Source organism: Scardinius erythrophthalmus (genome assembly GCF_964197995.2).
Source record: "Scardinius erythrophthalmus genome assembly, chromosome: 10".
Taxonomy (NCBI): Eukaryota; Metazoa; Chordata; class Actinopteri; order Cypriniformes; family Leuciscidae; genus Scardinius; species Scardinius erythrophthalmus.
Genome location: NC_138230.1, coordinates 39,211,749 through 39,218,919, shown reverse-complemented (window position 1 = coordinate 39,218,919; position 7,171 = coordinate 39,211,749). Strand labels below are relative to the sequence as shown.

General features: G+C 37.4%; 1 protein-coding gene across 2 annotated transcripts in view; it reads right to left on the bottom strand.

Annotated features, from left to right (window-relative positions):
* The window catches only part of phf14 (PHD finger protein 14), an 86,147-nt gene that overhangs the window by 9,920 nt on the left and 69,056 nt on the right, over nt 1-7,171 (bottom strand). The gene's annotated exons all lie outside the window — the stretch shown is intronic.

Genomic DNA, 7,171 nt, shown 5'->3' with positions numbered 1-7,171 from the left:
TAGAAGATAACTAATCAAAGCGGAGAGGAGAGGGAACTTTGAAACGGACTGCAGCAAAGAGTGTTTTAAAAAAAAACTGGACAGTCACTTTGGTGAGCGGGAAGAACTGAAAAGTGGCGCCTGAAACTAACTTGTTTGTGTTCGCGGCACTAATGACACTTCGAATCCCATAAGAGAGAACTTTGAAACTGACTGCAGCGAGGAACACGTTCTTTTAAAACTGGAGGTTTTGGTCAGAGTGTTTTGGCTCCATCTAAATCACTCGAACGGTGACTGAGGAGCTGGAACTGAACAAAGGCTTGAGAATGCGTAAACGTGAGTGATTATAAATGCATTAAACGGAGAAGGAAAAATCATATTGATTCACTGTAATACATAATTTATTCCCAAATTTCAGTGTTGATTAAGGCTTTCAGACTGTGTATTTCTTGGTGGCACTCAGCCTGATGGTTTTGGCTGTAATGTTTGTTGTAATAATCAAGATTATTGATTATTAAACATTTACACGCAATTTCGTTTGAGTTGAATTTCGCTACTACAACAGAGCTTGAGTTTGTATTCTTTTCTGCACTTTTTATATACAGGTGCAAAAGTTCTAATTTTGATGATTATGGCTTACAGCTTATGAAAACCCCAAAATCTCAGAAAATTTAAATATAACATGAAATCAATAAAAAAGGGATTTTAAATAAAGAAATGTCGCCCCTCTGAAAGTATAATCATGCATATGTATATTGTTATATAAACAAAATATATTAGTTTCACCTTTTAATTTGAATTACTGAAATACACGAACTTTTGCACGATATTCTAATTTTAACCTATATACTGTATATATATATATATATATATATATATATATATATATTCTTTTTTTTTTTTTCTTTTTTTTTTAAATTCATGTTGCTTTTGCTATCCATTTTGGGTGTTTTTGCTTATAAATAAATGTTCACTTTTTTATTAGCCTATTACTGTTTCCTGTGTTTTTACTATAGTAATTTCCTGCATGATATTAATTTCCAACCTATTTTGGGGTTCCCTTTTTGACCTAGAGCTGTGTTGCCAAAATGATCCAAACTGGGTTGTTTTTACCTCACCATTTTTTTAGACTGTCTTGTAAATTGAAATAATTACAGAAATGTACTGCATGTATTTATTTATTTATTTTAAGTAAATGGATGTAAAGTTATTTCACAGTATTAATACCATAGAATTACAATAGATTTCTGGCAACTCTGCTGCCAGTATTTTACAATTATTTGACATTTTTTTACAGTGTTTTTGTCTTGTAGCTAATTATGATAAACTAAAATTAAAATGGTAAATGGACTGCATTTTATATAGCGCTTTCAACAGACCCATGGCCACCAAAGCGCTGTACATATTACCTCACATTCACCCATTCATTCATGCATCGACGGCGGTGTCAGCCATGCAAGGCGCCATCCAGCTCGTCGGGAGCAGCTGGGGTTAGGTGTCTTGCTCATGGATACCTCAACACTTGGTCAGGTGGAACCGGTGGATTGGAACCACCAACCTTCCGGTTTGTAGACAACCTACATGAACCACTGAGCTACTGCCACCCCAATTAAAGACAGTAAAGGCTCTACCTATAGGTCAGCCGATAAATTCAGACATTAAACCAGGTCTCATGTTATTTCTGCACTATTAGTGGCTCCAAACTAAATTGCATACAGGCTTTCCAAACACTCACTTCTCTTGCAATGTTTGGACAAACTAGTCAGAATACACAGTAGTTGTGTTTCTGAAAGACTGTGTTTTAAAACGAATCAATGAATAATTCATCGATTTACTCAAATACAATCATTTGTCTTATTCCTTAATTAATCTGTGCATCGGAACAAATCAGTTGAATAAACGATTCAATGATTCACTCATAAAGACAGTCAACTGTTTAATTCCTGAATTAATCTAAGTGTTTGAACAAACTAATTCAGTGAATGCTCAGCAAAAGTGTTCATTGAGGGCGCATAACGACCCTTGTGAAATCAAAAATGACAATTGGGACATTCTAGGGTCTTGTCTTGTCCACAACGCCGCAAGTGTCAGTATCAATCCTGATCGAATAAGTGTTTTTAAACAAGTTGATTCAGTGAATGATTTAATGACTCACTCAAAGTCAGTCAGGCCCTGTCCCAAATGGCACCCTAAACTCTTGTGGCACTTTCATGACATAACACTGCTTTTTAGAATTCTGCTGGGGAACTTGCGTGACGTCAACCAACCATTTCAACCATTTAAAATTTTAAAAGGTTAATGGTTTTGGTGGTAAATTGCACCATTTTACCAAATCATAAAGTCTCTACATCACAGAAAGGTTTTACAGGTCAACCCTGTCGTACAGGCAATGTAAGTGAGTTAATAAAACCCACTAAGCACTAAGAAAGTGACCAACGGGACAGCTGAAATTTGCCATGCCATCTCCAGGGTCCTGTTTACTCAGAAAATTGGCCCCTCAGAGGGAATGAGGCATCCAGCTTGCCTAGTTAAAGTGATGGACGTGACTCCGGTGCATTGATTTTTTTCTAAGTCTTAGCACTCTCCATCCAACTAACCGGCAAGCAGGGGTGCAAGGTAACTTTCAGGATCATGCTACCTTCTCTTGAAATGCTAACCTTTGGTTTTGACTGCATTTATGCCTGGTGCACAGCTACAATAACTCAGCCTTTTTATGCCTGACCTCTCAAAGCCCCATTGAACACGTATTCAACTGGCCTTCAGAACAGTGTGAGAAGGTAAACTGAAGGAGCCCTGCATAAAACTAGTCAAAATGCAATTGCTTTTATTTAGGTAGGTTATTTTGCCCTTGATCTTGTCAGGTGGCAATCAATGTTTGATAAATAATAATAAGAAAGAGCCTAATTTCATTCCATGGTAAAGCTGGCTGGGAGAGGGTTTTAATTAAGTTAATTAGTCTAACTTAATTAGGCTGTTTAGCAGGTCAGTCTGTCGAGGCTCTAACTGACAACTGCGCTTGAAGATAATCATCCCCAGAACCTGAATTTAACTGAATATTAAGAGCATATCGTTTCTGCACTAGTGTTACTAAACGGAATTTCAAAAAGGTTTCTCAAGTATTTAACTTGTCCTTCTTTGGCCAGAAAACAAATAGTCCCACCTCCAAACCCATTCTATTTGTCTCATAAATAATGACATTCATACATACTGTATATATAGTTCCACATAAATCAATTAACTTACATTATGTTTTTTTTTATAATTTGGTTTAGATCAATAATTCTTTGTGAGAAAAGATAGTTTTTGTACATTCAATGGAATAAAGCTTTTTTAAGTGACAAATCTAAAAATCCATTTTAATTTTACACGTGACCCTGTCATGATTCATTTCTTAATGACTTTTTTACTCAGAGTAAAGCAAAATTAAACACACTCTTCATGTTTCCTAATAAGCAAAAGCTTCCCTTTTTGTCACAATGGAAACCCAACATTACAAAAACGGATCTAAACCTCAACATGGACATTAAGCACTATCAAGTCTCCATTTTGTCTCATCTCATTAAAACTCATAAAATACACTCAATTTTAACATTTAATCTCACCACCCAGTTTTTACTGAAGCATGCTGGGAACTAAAACTCCCTGACTAGTTTCAGTTAAAGTTTCACCAAAAAGTAATTCATGTAGTCCCAAAATAAATCAAGTTAACTTCCATGTTACAAATTTAAGTGGAATTGAACAAGCAGCAAAAATATTTTTTATCCTTGTGTAGTCTCAAGTGTCTCATAGATAAACAAGAGAAAAGGCTTAGCAAATTAAAGTAGTTCAAATTTAAACCTCAAGGTCAAGTAGCAACATACTTCAAAAACAAACTGTGCTTAGCGTCCAATCAGCCCGCAAGAACATCTCGGGACGACACAAATGCATTTCTGTAAGTGTTATAATTGCTGCAGTAACGAGGCTTTTGACCCTGAGTCTAGATAGTGACTGAATTAGCAATCCACAAAAGCTGTCCTTTAGGCATTTCCATTCCCGCCTGAGCCGGGTTCGCCTCATGGCATTTCAAACACACCACAGATCTGTTGAAACGTTTTATCACGAGGGTGAGCCGTGGTGACACGCGGGTGTAAATAAAGCTCAAACAAGCCCCTCTCCACCACCTAACGGGCTCTCCAACTAAAGGCCATCCGTATATTGTGGCAGGAATGTCATTTTATTACCCGAATCAATTCGGCAGGGCTCCGTAGTGACAGCAGAGGGATGTGGCCTTCGTTGGCCGGGGGTTATCTGACGTGTGCAGGCAGGGAAACACACAGCCTTCGTAATGAACTCAACACTTACTAATAAAGTCTTTATTGCCGAGCCACGTATGAACTGATACCAGAGTCGCCCCGTACGACCGCGTGCTCGTAAACTAATGAAAATGAGCTTTTTCTCACAATCGTTTTTTCGCGAGGCAGGGAAGGCAGACGCAATTAAGTGATTTAATAACACGAACGTCTCGATGCGACAAATCATCAACCGAGAAACAACTTAAAACATTTTTTATTAATCAAGACCTTAGAGGCAAAAACCCATTTATTGTGACCTTTAAAAAGCAATGAGTGAGAAAAATGCAGTGAGAGACAGATAACCACCCGGCAAGCTGAAGACCATCTCACATCCTCCAATCGTCCCACCCGTGCGTTGGTCCCTATGTATAAGAGTTTGGGGTCTACAGAGGTCTTTTCATGGGGAGAGCCTGTCAAAAGGGCCCTGGGTTTTAATTGAGAGGCTGAAAAAGAAGATGGATCCATGAGGTGTGAACCTCTCTACTGTCTCTATCCCGCTAATGCTCTCCGCTCACATCTAGAAGTCAAGGCTGGAAAGGATAACAAATCGACTCTTCAGTTCCACACTTCTGAACTGCTGCTTCTTCATTCAACTGCGGCGAATCCAAAGCACCGCTCCCCTTTAATGTCGATCCCCACAATCTTGCCAAGGAGGAGAATTATAGAAGCTGGCTGCATTTTAAGATGGCATTTAAAAAAACATCCGGACCAACCGCAGGTAAAGAGGTTCACAGCGTGGCAGATTACAGAACTTAAGTACTTCAACACACTGCTCATTTCTGGAGTGCTCTTTGATTCCCATAATGGAACCTATTATATTTCAAATGGAAGTAACGGCTAGAAGACATTTACCCTTCACCCTGACTTTTTGTTTCAAGGGTCAGATGTGTCTACATTGACAGTATGACGATAGTTCAACCAAATATATAATGATTTTAAAATGTCTAGAGCGTAACAGCCTAAAGAGCTTTCCTTGAATGTCCACTCTATGACTCTAAAATACTCAATATAAATATGCACAATGAATTGATTTCTAATGACATTTTACCAATATTTCATCTGGTAAAGTATAGCAATGCCAAGGTCATGGGTTATACACACACACACATGTATGTTAGCTCATTACCAGTATGACACTTCCATTAAACAGTGACAAAAAAAATAGGTTTATGCTATTGATAGGATCCAAAGGTTGCATGAAACAAACAAACAAAAAAAACTGATTGGAATTGTATGTTTGTGGTGTTAAAGCCTTTAAAACCAAAAAAAGAAAAGTAAAGTAGGAGAGTGTTCCCGTTTCCTGTTCTGTCATCGCTTTTATACAGTTAAGTTGGAGAGAGGATATAAAATGATGACATCAGCAAAAAAATAAAAATCCAAAGAGGACAACAAAAACCCCGTAGTGAGGGTGAGATAAGACAGCAGGTCCTACTAAAACCAAGCACAGCATGTGTGTGTCAGAGAGAGAGAGAGAGAGAGAGAGAGAGAGAGAGAGAGGTATGTGGCCCGGTGTGTGTGTGTGTGTGTCTGTGATTAAACAGGATTGTGTCTGGTCTCTGCGAGTCCCCGGGGAGCGGCCGGTCTCACGGCAGGCTGTCACTGAACACATTCTAAAGGCAAAGACTTGTTTAATCCCTGTGGCCCTGGTGCACCTCCCACTGTCTAAAGCTCTTTTCTCTGTCTCCACTCGCCTTCCTTCCATCGCTTTTGTTCTGAACTGCACAGCTCTCATTCTGTAGCAGCGGGTTACCGATCTGCAGCTTTTCTTCAACGCCTTTGACTTATAATAGCCCTATTTACAGGAGATACACAGCACACACAAAGGAGGTCTGCTGCCAGAACATAATTCTTTATCAGTCGATTTTATGAGCGAGACATTAAGCACTTTTACATGTATTTGAAACAAAGGGATGCTGAGAGTAAACTGGAAGCTTTTTTATCTCATTTGTATCAATTTTTTAAACAGATGAACGAAATATCTGTGAACATTAATAACCATATTTTAGCAAACACATACTGACATTTCTAAGTATCTTCACATTATAATTTTTTTTGCACATTTACCATGGTAATACTATGTTGTTGTTGTTTTTACATGGTATCGTAACACCATGTTTTTTGTACATTTACTATAGTAAAACTATGTTTTTGTACCTTTACTATTGTAATCCCATGTTTTTGGATATTGTATCATAGTTATACCATATGTTTTTGTACATTTACCACAGTAAAACCATGTTTTTGCATATTGTATATGTAGCAATACCATTTATCGTAGTAATACTATGTTGTTTTTTGAACAATTACTTTGGTAACATCATGTTTTTGCACATGTTACCGCAGTAATGTTTTTGTACATTTGGACATTTACCATGGTAATAATATTTTTTGAAAATGTACAATGGTAATACTGTGTTTTTGGACATAGCATCATGGTGATGTGTGACGTAACACTAGCACAAGCAACAGTAATCTTAATATTTTGATAATAAAAACCTAGAGAGAAAAAACAAGTAAAAATAGGAACAAATATGACAGTTATTGTCATACAGTCAGAGTATTCCACTGAGCTATAAAATTAATGTTGATAGCTCAAATAAAACTGGTCTTGGAAGAATTTGAGATTATATTGATATCTCTGAGGGGTTCCATCATTATATCACAGCCAAGATGGTTACAAAACGAACCATGCTAACATCATAACTGTTATTACCATATCACTACCATTCATCTAAGCATCTCCAGACTAAGATTCGTGTGCATATACAGTAAACAGCATCTGCATTTGTCATACTATCATTATGCGCTCTGCTTGAACCTTTTAATTTTAATCCTGAGCAATAACTCCTTGTTTCTAATTC